This window comes from Triturus cristatus, chromosome 10 (genome assembly GCF_964204655.1).
Source record: "Triturus cristatus chromosome 10, aTriCri1.1, whole genome shotgun sequence".
Lineage (NCBI taxonomy): Eukaryota > Metazoa > Chordata > Amphibia > Caudata > Salamandridae > Triturus > Triturus cristatus.
In genome coordinates, this window is record NC_140593.1 from 174387516 (window position 1) to 174404424 (window position 16909).

Below are 16909 nucleotides of genomic sequence, written 5' to 3' on the forward strand. Positions count from 1 at the left end.
TGTGTTCCTGCCATTTTCCATGCTGATGGACAGCTCCACCAAAGGGACCCGAGTGCATTTCCCGTCGATTTTGATGGCGTGTTCCTGATGCAAAGTAATATGAGGACACCTCCACCAAACACAGAATCAGTCACTTCATATAATTAAAAGAAAGTATTGATAGAGATGAATACATCATTGAATTTATTGGAGCAAACCTCTTCTGTAGTGGCTGTCCAAGACGAGTGGGTTATTTTTTTGTCTCCTGGTCTGAGAGCAGCAGCAATGGTTCTCCCTTTTAATTATTGGTATCCAAATGCGCAAAATCACCTACAAGATTCACTTGCTTGTCCCCTCCACTTCTATGCTAGTAGTATGCAAAGGTGTTCCCGCCATTTTCCCGGCTGATGAACAGCACAACCTACCAAAGTGATCTGAGCATGTACTTTATATATGAAGAGAAAGTGACCTTGTTTGGTGGAGATTTATCGCTGTCTGGAGATTCATCGTCTTCGCTATACGAGGATTTAATTTGTCACTGATTTTAGTATGAAGATGCATGAGGAACAATCACATTGCCAAAATTATATTTACACAAGGTCGCTGGAGACATTACTTCATGGTCCTTTACGCAGATGTAGTGTAGTGTATGGACTAGAAAAAAACAAATAACTGATGACATCTGAAATGACATCATTGATGACATCAGTAATGACATCATACATGCTTCTTTTGTACACATAGCCCTATAAACTAGTATTGCATTAGAGGCCTGAAAGTAAGTATAAAATAGCTCTAAATAATAGGAAGCATCACTAATACCATCACAGACACAACTCCATTAGGTGTAGAATGTATTTGTTATGTGCAGCATTGACCCTATTTCATACTTCAAATATAACCTAGTTCACATTAACAATCAACCACTTATATATTGGAAACTGCTATTGAACACAATGTTCAATACATATACAACTGTGCAGAGGAAGCCAAGTTCCTCAAGATGCTACACGTCTGCTCCAAAATCAATGCCCTAGTACAGATAGCTTTTATCTGTATCAAACCACCAACAGTCACTGAACCTACATTGAGAAATGAAATTGGAATGAGCAGAAAAGTGTGCACTCTATGCAACACTTGTCAAAAGGACACTACTCGCTTAAAGTAACCAAGGTCTGAAGGTGCTAAAGGTCATACAACCTGTAGCCTTCATATTGTGATGAAAACTTTACAAATAGCTCAACTCCTGAAGCAAAGCAAGCACATAGTACGTTGAGTATAAACTGTCATGCTGAAACAATTCAGTCTAATAATTCAATGCTGCTTACAGTACTTAGTCTGGACTAAATAGAATATTTGCTCATTTGGAAACTTGTCCTGCAGAGCCCAGAAACGTGTGTAAAACATCTTGGACACAAGTTATCAATTGTCATCTGCACACAGAGTTACTCAAATACAAAGATTTATAACGTGTTCAAAACCTTCACACACCAATGATGCATTAAGCACATCTGTTTTGTAAATGCTTACACCCAAACTGTACAAAAATAGGTATACAAGTAATATGGCAGTAACCCACCACTGTGTAAACTGGAAGACCAACTAACAGACTAATTGGATAATCAATTTAATCAGTGATGTCATTTGAGATGTAATGAGTGATGTCATAATTGATGTCATAGAACTTGTCATGAGTGATGTAATATGTGAGGTCATAAGCAGCGCATGGTGGGGTGCAACTTATAGTGCTGCTACATATAACTGGCAACATTCTGTGTTTTGTTCTAGTTATTAAACATTTTAAAATGTAAATGTTATCACTGACATATTCACCTAACTATACCATTACTTTAAACTTTGTTTTTTTCAGTGAAAAAAAAATGTACATACACACACATACATACATATTCATATTCCCCCAAACACACATATTATCTACTGGCGGTCGCCAGTAGATAGTTATAGTTAGGACCGAGTTCCCATAGGAAATCTGAAAATTCTATTTTGAATAACTTTGGCGCCGGTTGACTTATCTTCGTGAAATTTTCAAAACTAATGGGGCGCTCCGCTCAGCTCCTACCCTGAAAGTCTCGGGGTGATTCGTCAAGCGGGGGCTGAGAAAAAAGGGGGGTCCCAAAACACGTTTTCCCCATGCATTTTCCCATAGGACCTTTAGTCGAAGGTACAGCCCGAACGGCTGAACAGAATTACTTGAAATTTGGCAAAGAGGTAGTCCTCAGGTCAGGCATGTGCCTTTTGCTTAAATGGTGTAAATCCGTTCAGTAGTTCCTGAGAAAATCAAAAGTAAAATCACATATATATCTGAGCGGAGCCTAACAACACATCTCATCGTGAGATCTGATTGGCTGTCAGCACTTCATCCAAGAAGTGTTGGCAGCCATCTTGGGACCAATATACATGATAGCACCTCATTAGAAAGCATTGCAGTTAATAGAAGGTTTTAAGACTTTAGTTACATTATAAATCATTTGTTGATGGTACCATACTCATTTTAGGAATTGTGGTGTGTTCTAAGGTGATTTACCATGTGAAAAAGCCTTCTGCTGTGATATCATGAATCATGTTTGAGAGAAAACTATTTTCTCATGCTTTTCCCACAGAGGTTTGGAAGGTGATCTATAAGCTAACTGAGAGCATATTTTCTGTAAATTCACATTATCTTTCTCAGTCATGTGAGAATGAAGTCTGACATTCTCAGTAAAACATGTACATCCAACAAGGGCAGAGACTGTCAGTTGATTCCTTTGTGTTCTACTGCAGCTTCCCAGAGTGTTCTAAAAAACAACTAGAGCGCTAACAGTCCTACTTATGACAAACGTATGGCACACCTGAAGCCATCTTGGTTGGAATAAAGTGGTAATTCTTAAAACATTTAATTTAAAAAGGAACAAAATGAGGGGGTTCATTTTGCCATAGAAAGTATGATTAGTGCTGCAGAAAGAAAAATTAGGGCACATTTTGAGTGACTTTTCAAATCCTCTTCTATTTCATTAAACAATTCTGATATGCACTTTTAATACCAGCAGCAGACTTCCATGGTGAGCAGTAGCTTTACTACAGTGATCTAATGAGCAACTAGAGTGCTAACATTCAGAATTTATGGCAAATGTGTGACATATCTGAATACCTTCTTGATGGAATCAAAGTAAAAAAATTAAAGCATTTCCTACTGAGGAGACTGTAGTAAATGAGGAAATTAGGAAACTTCATAACAAATAAATCTCCCAAGATGGCCACCAGACACAAAAGAGCATAAATGCAGCACAAATGTCACCCAGATGTAGCCCACATGTAGCCCAATGACAGAAGTGTGAAAAACACTTATTTTTTGTGTATTTGCAGTTTTATATAGTGCCGACTTGTCAGGTATTGGAATGCTTTACATGAGCATTGGTTACATCACACAAGATCAAATTCATTTTGATTGTAGACATGGGGAGATTAATTGATTTGACCACAATCACAGAATGTTGGGCTGAAGCAGAAACTCCAACCTGGTTCCCCAGTTGCAAAGTCTGAAGCTCTGGAAGTAACACCACATCCTCTCGCCAAGGTGCAACATTTAATCAAGTGGTCAACTGGATAAAAAAACATAAAGATTACAAATAATTTAAAAGTTCTATGTCGCTATTTGAAAACTCAGAAAATATGTCCTCACTTTAGTTTTTTAGAGCACTAACCATAATTTTGATGCAAATAAGACCCTCTCATATATGTAATTTCTAAAGGAAATACTCTAGGTATTACAGTTTTGATTACATCAAGATGACGTCAGGCGTTCCACACTTTTGTAATAAATATAGAATGTTAGCAATCTAGTTGTTCATTGGGATACTGTTGAGAGGCAGAGGCCAGGGGCACGGACTCTGAAAATAGAAGGCAGGTAGGAGAGTGCAGAGGCAACAATTTGACCACACTGGGCAGGCAGGAAGGGCAGTGGCAGCACAACAGACTATGGAGGGCAGTGGAAAGGGGGGCAGGGGCAACAAACCAAAAATACAGGACTGGCAAGAGAGGCTGTGGCAATATAATAGACCATTGTGGGCAGAAGGAAGAGGCAGTGGTAGTACAACCATACATGCCAACAGACCCGTTTCAGCCAGGAAACGTCCAATGTTTTTAAGCTCAAATGGGCTTTATTTGATCTGTCTCCTGTCTACAATCTCCTCTTTTTCAATGTAACTCAAAGGGGAAAATCAATACCCTAGTTTTTTTTCAAAATCTCCCTCTTACCAAGTTCAAAATGTTCGCAAGTATGGTACATTGAATCATGGTAGGCAGGAGCAATTGGGGTAGGGACATGGACTCGGATGACAGAGGACAGGAGGGACATGGAGAGGTGCACCAAACTGACCGTACAGGGCAGGTATCAGGGTTTGCAGCAGCACAATACACCACACAGCGCATGCGGGACGGGAGTGCAGCACAACAATCCATAGAAAGCAATAGGGAGGGGACAGGACCATGCACATGGACAACAGAGAACAGATGGGAAAGAGGCAATGGTAGCTAGCTGACCATAATGGACAGACAGGAGAGAAAGCTGCAGCATAACAGACCATAAAGGGCAGGAGGGACGGATCAGGGGCATTACAATGGAACAGACAAGCCAGGAGGGAGGGAATAGGGGGTCTTCACATGGAAACAGAGGGCTGGGGGCAAGGTGGCAGGGCAGGAGCAGCATGATGACCATGGAGGTCAGGCAGGATGGGCACTAGAAACAAGACACACCATGGAGAGCAACAATGAGACTATGGTGGCAAACACACAGACCATGGAGAGAAGGTGGGAGGGGGTCAGGGGCAGCTAGCTGACCACACAGGGAAGGTGGGAGGGGCCATGGCAGCACAGAAGACCATGCATGGCAAGCAGGAGGGTTAGTGGCAGCACAATGGCTATGATGGGCAAGAAGGAGGGTGCAGGGGCATGCACAAAGGACCATGGAGGATAGAAGGGAGGGTCAGGTCCTGGGCACAGACAAGAGAGTTCAGGGGAAGGGGCCTCACAACAGACCGCGCGGGGCAGGCAGGAGGAGCAGTTGCAGCACAACAGATCGGGGAGGGCAGAAGGGTGTGGCAGTAAAATGGACCATGGAGGACAGGAGGAAGGGGATAGGGGCATGGCATGTGGACAGGCAGGGTGGAGGTGGCAGGGACAGGTTACAGTCATCTGACAATGCTAGGCAGGTGGGAGGGGAGTGGCAGCTCAACAGAACACTCAGAGTAGATAGGAGTGGCAGGTCCATGGAACATAGTGGGTAAAAAGGATGGAGCAGGGGCATGCACAAAGACATCGGAGGGCAGGGGGAAGGAGAATAGGGGCAGCAAGCTAAGTACATAGGCTAAGCAGGAGGTCAATGATGGGCCATAGAATTGGGCAATGGAGGGCAGGAGGAGTGGACTGGTACATCATGCTAAATGGAGGGCAGTGGCAGCACATCACACCATTCATGGCAGGAGGGAGGAGGCTAGTCCATGGATTCAGACAACAGATGATAGGGAGGAGGTGGATGGGGCAGCAAGCTAACTGTTCAGAGAAGGTGGGTATTAGGAACTTTATTGTCCGTGCGAACGACTTAAAATATGAACAAGTATGCAGCATAATCTCACTTTTATTCAGCAAGAAGAGGATGTTTGTGACTGTGACTCCGGGCTCACTTGGCAGAAACACCCCCTGACCCTCCACCCCATCGCAAAATGTAATGCCCGTGAAAAGGGTAGGTGGACGCAGTGTTATATAGAACATAGAGCACGATTGAAAATGAAAACTAGATGTAGTATATGGTATAAACTATGCACCAAAAAGTGTGATATAAGATGAACCGGGGTGTGAAATATAGTATGCAATACATTGTGCGCAATGACAGATTCATTGGAGAGCGCGAGATAGCACAGGCACTAGCGCGTGCTATGCGATATGCGCCTTGGAGTGTAATATGCACAGGGCAGTGTTGTGTAACATAACTAGTCTCTAAAGTTGTTATATAAAATATGTGCTGGGGAGTGTAACGTTGCATATGCACTGTGACAAAGATATGGATCCCAGATTGTAATATGTATGGCATAGCGCTGTGCGTTATAACATACACATCGAGGAAGGCACGTTAGATGGGGCAATATAACCCGTGCGAAGGCAAGTGTGGCATGACATATTCACGGGGTGGTGTGACAGTGCACATGGGTTAGAGAGTGTCATAGCATACGCACTAGCTGGTGGAATACAACACAGAGGTGTGAGGCAATCGGCGGGCACTGGTGGGTGTAACACAGAATTTGGGCTCAGCCAGGAGCACGCTGTGACTCTAAAGTGAGGTTTGTCTCCTTTCCAGAGAGTAAAATAAAAAGTATTATACATCCAGCGGTGGATGTGTTTTTTATTAACCGTGAGGGGGGTTTCTTGCATAGTTTGGTCGAATTTTTGCCGAATCCCCTTTGAATGGCTTGGTGTGCGTGTATATTAAATGTGCCCGTCAATAGCTACCCATGTTTGTATAAATAAACGACAAGGGTGTCTACTTGGAGAGTTCCCACCGGCGGGGGCGCCGGGATTAGGCACGGTAGGGCGTCAGACCCGTCAGAGCTTCACTAGCGGTGTAAATACATTCCATGTGGATTCATTCTATGCATAGTCGCCTTTTAATGAATATCACGCAAATCATCATGGTGATAGGTACATACGGTTTCTCCAGCATGTCCTAGGTGTTTCTATAAATATATATATTTTTAAAATAATAAAAAACAAAGGCCGGTCCCGGGGGATGGGGTCCCCGGAGCCAAAAGTGTCCTGAGGAGGGGGGCAACGCAGCCCCCTCCTAAAGAATTTAAATTAAAAAAAGGCCATGACCCGGGGGTTGGGGTCCCCGGGGCCGATTAAGGCCTTGGGAGGGCCAAATTTATTTTTTTCAACAAAATAAATTAGGGTGTAGGCCCTGGGGGATGGGGTCCCCAGGGCCAGTAAATTAGAAAAAGAAGGGGGGCCACACAGCCCTCCTCTTAAAAAAATAAAATAAATAAAAGACTGGCATCGCGCTGGAGGCCACGCCCCTCCTTGCAGCACTCTGCAAACGCGCCCCCTGGCCAGTTGTAAGTTGGGGAATTAATTCCCCTTCAATACTGAGGGTCCCTGAGGGCCAACTAGCCCAACAGGTATCTCCAGTGTGCGCCAGGGAGCTGCTTTGCAGACAGGTGTTCTGAGGCCACGCCCCTTTTTACACCTCTATGCAACGCAGCTCTGTGGCGCTTACTGGAGGTACCTAGTGGGCTAGTTTGACCCTAGGGACCATTAGGATTCAAGGGGACTTAATCTCTCAACTTAGAATGGCCACAGGGTGCGTTTACACAGTGGTGAAGGGAGAAGACGGGGCCTGAGGTGACGTGTGCAAACACGCCCTGTGGCGCGTTTTAAGTTGGGGAAATAATTCCCCTTCAATCCTGAGGGCCCCTGGGGGCTAACTAGCCCACCAGGTGCTTCGAGTATGCGCCATTGAGCTGCGTTGCAGAGAGGTGGTCCAGGCCGTGCCACTTTTTACACCTCTCTGCAACGCAGCTCTGTGGCGCATACTGGAGGTACCTAGTGGGCTAGTTGGACCCTAGGGACTCTCAGGATTCAAATTAACTTAATCTCCCAACTAAAAATGGCCACAGGGCGTGTTTACACAGTGGTGAAGGGAGGGGACGGTGCCTGAGTTAACGTGTGCAAACAAGCCCTGTGGCGCGTTTTAAGTTGGGGAAATAATTCCCCTTCAATCCTGAGGGCCCCTGGGGGCTAACTAGCCCACCAGGTGCTTCCAGTAAGTGCCACTGAGCTGCGTTGCAGAGAGGTGGTCCAGGCCGTGCCACTTTTTACACCTCTCTGCAACGCAGCTCTGTGGCGCATACTGGAGGTACCTAGTGGGCTAGTTGGACCCTAGGGACCCTCAGGATTCAAATGAACTTAATCTCCCAACTAAAAACGGCCACAGTGCGTGTTTACACAGTGGTGAAGGGAGGGGACGGGGCCTGAGTTAACGTGTGCAAACAAGCCCTGTGGCGTGTTTTAAGTTGGGGAAATAATTCCCCTTCAATCCTGAGGGACCCTGGGGGCCAACTAGCCCACCAGGTGCTTCCAGTAAGCACCACTCCGCTGTGTTGCAGAGAGGTGGTCTAGGCCATGCCCCTTTTTACATCTCTATGCAACGCAGCTCTGTGGCGCTTACTGGAGGTACCTAGTGGTCTAGTTGGACACTAGGGGCTCTCAGGATTCAAGGGGACTTAATCTCCCAACTTAAAATGGCCACAGGGTGTGTTTACACAGTGGGGAAGTGAGGGGACGGGGCCTGAGGTTACGTGTGCAAACACGCCCTGTGGCGCGTTTTAAGAGGTAGTTTTAATCCCCTGCCCTATTATATACTAGGGGTTTACAGAGGAGGTCATGCTGATCACAGGGGGACCCCAACGCATAGTGTTCCCTAGTGTATGTAGGTGTTTTCACTGTATTCTGAGTGTCTTTTAACAGCGCACTGGCTCTAGGTCTGGTTAGTCAGACTCAGTTACCACCAGTATCCGTCTGAAAAAGTTGAGGGTACAGGATGATTTTGCAACAAGGCTTCTTTCTGCTCTTCTGTTTGTTCTTTCTGCACGTTATCCTTCTTCCTGCACTTTTCTTCGTCTTTGAGGACTTCTGTTGCTTCTTTCTGCATTTCTTTTTTTTCTTTCTGTGCGTTTTTTCTTCTTTCTTCACATGTTCTATCTCTGTAGGCATAGTTAGAAATTAGCGTTTAAAAAACCTTTGAAATTCACTGAAAAAACCATAGGTTTCAGGCACGTTATAGTTAGGAATTAGCATTTAAAAAACCTTAGAAATTCACTGAAAAACTATAGGTTTCAGGGGCGTTATAGTTAGCTGGACTTTTCACTCGTACAAAACCATTGAAATTCCCCCGTTATAGTTAGTTCAGCTAACTATAACTCGCGCGCCCGCAATGCACTGCTGATGACGTCACATATTACATTACTCATGACATGGTCAGTGACATCACTCATGACATCACAGATGACATCTCAAATGACATCACTAATGACATCACTGATGACATCATCCTTGTGATAGAGTGGCAGACCTCCTCTTCCCCTAATATAACCTTTGATACACACATTCAAAAATAGAAACTACAAAGTTCAAAACAATGGACATAGCAATACCAGTTACAACAACCTATTCAGTAATTCTAAGATCCACTTACACATCCACTCATTCACCAACAGTCCTATACAGTCACTCATACATGTACTCACTCATCATATTTACTCACACACCTATACATCCAGTTACACAACGCCAGTCATCCATAGAGTTACTCACACACATAGTCACTCATGCTAATAAAGAATCAAACATCCATTTACTTGCATATACAGTTATACACACACCACCACACTTACTTCTACAGAAACTTACACATACTTAGTCTTTTAAACAATCACTTATAGAAACACATACTTATTCATACAGGAACTCTTTCAATCTCTCACTCTCACATATACTCACTTATATACACCAATAGTCACATATACTAGTTTAAAACATATGTAGTTACTCATAAAGACACTATTGAGACAGTCTATCACTCACTAACACACCCATGCACACACTCATCCACCCATACAGTCCTGCACACATGCTGTCTTCAACACATACAAACAGTGAGTCACTCATTCATGCACCTATGCACTACGTAATACCCCCCACCGAACCATACAGACACTCAGACACTCATACTGATACTCAAAAAACCAACTAATAACCTATATAGACACTCATGTAGCTACTCAACAACCCATGCAGCCGCTTATACACAAAGTGAGAGACTGATACAGATATTCACACATTTAAACATTACTCACTAAGCCATGTATTCACTAAGATACACTTAATCAGTCAGTTATACAATCAATTTTTGAAAAACAAATCATCCATTTAGACACTTATCTACCCATTTATTCTTCCATCGACCTTGAGATATACATATATAAAACATATGTAATTTTCAGAAAAACACACATTCACTGGATGATGTCATCAGTGATGTCATTTGAGATGTCATCAGTGATGTCATGAGTGATGTCACTGACTATGTCATGAGTGATGTAATATGTGACGTCATCAGCAGTGCATTGCGGGCACGCGAGTTATAGTTAGCTGAACTAACTATAACGGGGGAATTTCAATGGTTTTGTACGAGTGAAAAGTCCAGCTAACTATAACGCCCCTGAAACCTATGGTTTTTTCAGTGAATATTTATATACACATAAACACACACAAAACAGCGTGTTTCTGATGTTGTAATTTATCAGTATATTTGAACTTGATAATTAGTTTTTGTCTCTCTAAACAAACCTCTTACTCTAAACACTCACCACTGGGGAACATTCTTGATTTTCTAATGCTGCTTGACAGGCATACAAACAACTGTTTTTAGGGAAGAAAACTATTGTCCTTATTTAGAAACTGTAACAACTCACTTCTGAGAGATTTACTTACTCTTAGTATTAGGCTATAATTATCTTATTTTAATGTTGTGTAAATCTATCTATGAGTTCACATTCATGTTTTGTGAATAAAATCGGGCTCTATGTGCACTAATATAACACTTTGGTTGCACAGAAAGATTTGCAAATTGGGCTCAGAGAACTCCCAACATACTTGTAGGAATACTACGTGAGCAAATGGTAATTCTTACCCTGCTCATTCTGTGAATTAAGAATACACATTTGTTCTCCCAAATACAGATGTAGGTGCATCTAGATTTGAGAATGTGGCCTATAAAGTCTGTCACTGTTTCATTTTCTGAATCTCATTTTTCACATGACACACACTTACACACTCGCATATACACACACATTCAAACAGACACCTATGCCCAATCTTATATTGTATTCCATGAGAACGGTGCACGCATATGACTCATGTTCTTTAGCATTGTAATTGATTCTCAATGGTAAGGAGGTCGAGCACTCTAAGCCTTACTGCAGGCTGTAGTGTGGGCTATACAGTCAGAAGACAGTAGCAGTCAACAATACCCTCTAATACCTGAATGTCTAGTGAGGGCTTTACTTTTATAAACTGCATACAACTATGCTACACACACAAAATGAGAAAAAAAACTGAACTTTCTAAATTTACCTAGACGGAGATCTGAGTCTAAATGTTATTGGAGGGCCTAGACACTAAGGGAGTAATTATGAGTTTTGTGTCACCTTGCTGTGCTGCCCTGCGCCACAGAGAAAGGGTAGAAATGCATGTTATTGATCCAATATGGAATATTCCTGTACTATCCCCCTGCACTGGCTCTGTTTTGTCAGCCCAGCACCAGCACAGGTGTGCTTGCACCATGGCCCAAGGGTGCCTTTGTTGTAGGCAGGATTGTTTTTGTGCAGGAAGGGGCTTCTTTCGGCACAAAAACAATCCTGATGGGTATTTTCCTCTTTCTTTGTATACATTACACATAGAGAGAGGACAAACAAGGAGAAATAAACATATTTCTCCTCGTTACACAGTGGGAACAGTGGGAACACCAAGTTAGATTTATTAAGTTAATAAAAACATCACAATATTACAATATGCATAAAAATTCATAAATCTATAATATCTTAGCTGAAAATACATAATTGCTAGCTGTCCTATAAAGGTACCATTTTCACCAATGTTCATATAGTACATGTTAATATGAGGTGTTTTGTAATAGGTTTTAAAACTTCAGTCGCCCTATGCAATCTAATTACATGAGATACCTAAAAATAAATACATATTCCATGTTTCTATTGGTGTAGAAGGTACATTAAAATATTGGCTTTTGAACCACTAAGGAGTATTTAAAGTGCCATAGTAGATAGATACATATAAATAAATACATCATTCTTGCTTCTAGTGATGTAGGGAGGGACTTACATTAAAATATTGGCTCTTGAACCACTAAAAAGTATTTAAGTTGCCATAGTATATTGATCATCTAATTTCTTGGTCGATAAAGTGCTGCAGTGCTGCTTAAATTGACCAATGCAACTGTAATTTATGCTGTTCCCAGAGAAATCAAACTTCATTATCAGACATGTCATACATTTACAATTTATCTGGGGGTCCAAGGGATCAAGGCTCCTTATAATGGTCTTCTGGCAGGTTCAGATCCCCCGTTCCTTAAAAATGGATTTCAGCAATAAAATATGTGATTTGTCCAGAGAAGGGCATATGCAAACTAAATGCACGATATCTTCCTTTGGTGCACTACATAGTCTGCAGGATTTTGAGCCTTTACATTTCAATGTTGGTTGGGCAGCCGGAGATGGCAGGACACCAAGCTTGATGACCAACAGCTCTCTCTTTAAATACGAAGGGTATGTCGTGCTGAGATATGCTGCTGGCTTTAAAATGTTATAAGATTGTATTACCATCTATGCATTTGACCTGCGGTAAGTTGATGCTTGTCATTAATGAGAGAGTGCATGCAATTTAGCAGCTTTGTTGATGGCACAGCAGAAGGCAGGATGTGGTAAGTTTAAGTGCCGTATGTCGATTGGGTCAGTTTCTTGCAATGAAGACCTCAAATATTTTCTATGGATAGAATGGGGGTAGTTTTCCAAAGACTGCCATAGTGCGTTTTGATTTATCTGTATATTGTACCATGTTTTAATGGCGACATATCTTCACCCTATGATTTGCTGCGTAAACCCGAATTCCAATTGAAATTGTGTGAGAGAGGCACTTGTCGGTAGTCCAAAAACTCGCCTATAGGGGCTTGTTTGCAACTTGTCCACAGTTGGGGCATCTTTTCCATGCAGAACAGCACTTGCATAAGCCACCATTGACAATAGTTTTGCAGAAGTGACAGCCAATATTGGCTTGAAAAAAGGTACATCCTGCTTCTTGGTGAGGACACAAAAGGCATAGGTCAGCACCTTACCTTTCTTCACCATGTACTGTTTGTGCACCTGGAAATTCAATTTATTATCAATATAGAGGCCCGGGTATTCGTAATTGCTGAGTTCTTCTAGACTTACATCTCCTAGGTCGATCTTGAGTGGGGGGCTGGCTCCAGTCCAAATGGACATTTTTTCCGGTTTAGTCTTGTTTATTTTTAATTTGTTGGCCATGGCAAGTTCTGCTAATTCTACATTGATCTCTGTAATCACACCCTTGTGTGACTCAGTAGGATGATGTTGTCCGCATATGAGAGGTGAGTCAGGATTAGTGATCCTAGTCTTGGTTGGTGTGAGTTTACCTGCTCATGTCTAAACTGGGGTGGCATGGTGAGCAAAAGAATGATGGTTTTAACCCAGATCTCCTGACTGGGGGGTGAAGGTTTTGATTTGTTCTGCATTCCGTCCATCAATTGTGTGTCTTTTGCTTTCTCGCCCTAAGTGCGCCAGGTATGCTCAGACGTGAGTCCTGGGCTCACTGTGCCACTGGAATCAAGCTATCCTGGCTGAAGAGGGGTGAAACCCCGAAACCGGTCCTAGGATGCTTGCTTCCGGTCCAGGGAGGACCTGGCTTGGCAGTTCGGGCTGGACTGTTCCCATGAGGCTCAGGGTCAAGACTGATTTGCATATAGCCAGGTCTAAACTGGGGTGGCATGGTGAGCAAAAGAATGATGGATTTAACCCAGATCTCTTGACTGGGGGTGAAGGTTTTGATTTGTTCTGCATTCCGTCCATCAATTGTGTGTCCTTTGCTAGGGGACAGTTCAGGCATAAAAAGGTTAAACAGGTGTGGGGAGAGAACACACCATTGTTTAAGGCTGATAGCTGTGAGTATTTTCCTTGACACCCTTGTTGCATCTGCCAACTTGATTTGGATCCAGGTGTGTGTATACAGTTGCTCAATGGCTCACAGGGTTTTAGTATGCTTTAGTTTTCCCCACAAGAGAGCTCTGTCCACCTGATCAAATGCAGCTTTAAAATCTATGAAGGTTAGATGCAAATATTGCTTCCATTTGTCAGCAATTGTTGTTACCGCTAAAGTGTTAATGGTTGTTCCATAACCTTTTCAAAATCCTGTCTGCTTGAAACGACCCAGATTGTATGTATTTGACCACTCAACTAGATTCTCCAGGATTAGTGAAGCTTAGTATTTGGCTGCTGAGTCACTGAGAGCGATTAACCAGTAATTCGCAGGACTAGATCGATCCCCACCCTTAAAGATCGGGTTTATTATCGACCATCTCCAGCTGCTGGGGATTAGACAGTTGCCTCCACTTCATTATGTAGTGCCATTAACGGGCTTGCCCAGTATTCAGAGTCTAGCTTATAAATTGCCTGTGGGAAGCTGTGTGGGCCTGACACCCCATCACTTCTTCCTGCCATGATCACTTTTGCCACTGTTGCCGCTGTACAGTGTTGGTTCACTGGTACAGGTGGCATCTTACATGTTGTAAACATAATCAGGTTTTTTACATCATCTATCCTAGCATCATTACTTTGCTGTTGCTCTGGAGAACATTTTGGTTTAGCAATTGTCTTCATCAAATGAGCTGCGCAGGCTTTTTCAGAAACACTTGCGCTGTTTATGACTCTTGCCATTAATGGTTACCCAGAATGCTCTAGTATTGGTTCATTTTGAGTTGAAGAGGAGCTTCACCCAGAACTCATGAGATTTTGTTTTCCACTCTACCCAGAGCTGTTTTTATATTGCTTCTTCAGATTTTTTTTTTCTCCTATATATAACTTATAGTGCCAGATTGTCTAACCTTCCTGATTGCTCATCTTAGTTCTTTTCCCAAGTTTAAGGAGTTTTCCATCAAAGCTTCAGTTTGCTAGGCCGTATACCTCGTTCTGGGCATGGATACTGAACTATACATTAGCAGTCTTGTTGAAAACAATGTCCAGGTTTTCATTGGAGTGACATGAGATGTTATACTAGACTCTATTATTACTTTTGACTTAGCAGCAAGCTTCGGGAGAGAATGGATTGTCCATTTTAGACACTTCAATTTGATCGTTTCTAGACCTCCAATTTCTGCTGGTGCCTGCAGGTGTCTTGCAGGGTTTCAACACAGAGCTCCATGTTTCGGCACGAGTGGTCAGTTTGCGTAGGAATTTTGGCTTTATATTTCCATACTGGCTTTAATAGTGACAAGGAAAGAATTGTGTAGTAAATTATTGACACTCAGGTCGCTCAATAATAAGTAAACCTGGGAGAGTTGTCATTGTTAGTTCCACCATTAATTACCCTTAAGCCCAGAAGTCCCAGGGCCGTGACTAGTTGTTTCCCAATGCGATGAGATCATTTTCTAGGATGGATGGCCTGTGAGTGGACCGCCCAGATTACTTTTTCGGCTGCCGAATGCTCATCATCATCCGTTGTGTATATTAAGTTGGAGTTAAAATCACTTGTCACCAGTATTACCCAGGTGGGGTACATGAATCTTGTTTCTGCAATCTTGTAGATTAGTTTCTTGAATATTACGGTCTTTCATTTTTGTGCATTGGGATGGGCGTAGATGTTGGAAAATATTACCGGAGTTATCAAATGGTTAGGATGGAAGCTAAACTTGATTACCTGTAGATCTGGAGTCGAGATAGATAATTGCTCCTATATGACACTTAATGCAGTTGATACATATCCTTCAAGACCCCCTTCTGGGCCTCCTGTGTTGATTCAATTTATTGCATCAAGATGGTGGAGGACGGAATCCAACCAGTTGCATTGGGTTAGTCAACCAGGTCTCTTGCAAGACTATTATTTTGTATATTCCCCAGTTTGCTGGCAGTGCACCATCGGTAAGTTTATGCTTTGCTCCAGCGATGTTCCAGGGAAAATGCTTAGGGAAGTGTCCTATAAGTTGTTTTTCCCTTGATTTAAAAGGCATTCCCTCCTTGGGGCGTTTAAGGGTGACGCTAGCCAGCGCCATTGCTCTTCAGTCTCATCCATTGCATGTTTCTTCGGTTAAGCAACTATTCCAGTAGAACCCTTAAGATTCAAACTGTTGATTTGCACTGTTAACAAGGAGGGCTATCTCCTCCGATCTCCATGTAGTGACAGTTTGCTCTGGATGGCTGCGATCTTCATTAGACAGAAATCTGACTGATGTCCAATCCGATGATTTAATTTGGTGCAGTGTGAGTATCACTACGAGCAACCTCATGATATTTCCCCTTTCCAAAAGTCCTTCTGGCCTTGTGCCACCTATTGAGGTGTTAAAACTTGAACCTGAAGTGCTTAGTGACAATTCTAAATGAGTGTTTTGTAGCTGCATTGCATTTTTGCTATCCCTGTGCTTTGAGTATTGACTTTTACCATAATTTTGGTAGGAGTCCCAGCTGTGCCATCTCTGTGGCACTACCTTCCGGCAAAGTGTTAGCGAACAAGATGATATGATCTGGTCATATTTTTTTCCACTGCATTCGCTCCCATTGGTTCTGCACTTGCTTGAAGGGAGGGTGTATTGCATTGCCATCCTCATAACGGGCCTGATGGAGTGGACATTTTTTATTAGCTTTTTGTCTCCTTTGTAGCGGTGCATCATATTCATGTGTATATAATCATGTCTTGTGCAACTGTAAGTTATAGAATTGGGAACCGTATTAATGTATCTACTGAATATATTTATTTTACTGACAAAGTATTTTGAAGAGTAAACGTGGGAAATAAATGTAACTAGCAGAAAACGCTAACATTAACAACACATCTTGTGAAGTTTGACACTAATCATGTATTAGATGTGGTTAATATTAATAATACTTTCTATAATTTGGTAAATGTGCTAGTTGAAATGAAATGTAGTTATTCAATCGCAATATTTATTTAATTTGTTCTTATGTTAGCCCAAACTGTAGGCCTCAAATGCAAATCCCTGACAACTCTTGCTTTAAGATTAACGGTCTGAATTTCATGTGTACTGTGGAAGCTATTCTCTCTCACACTTTGCATTGCACGCAGG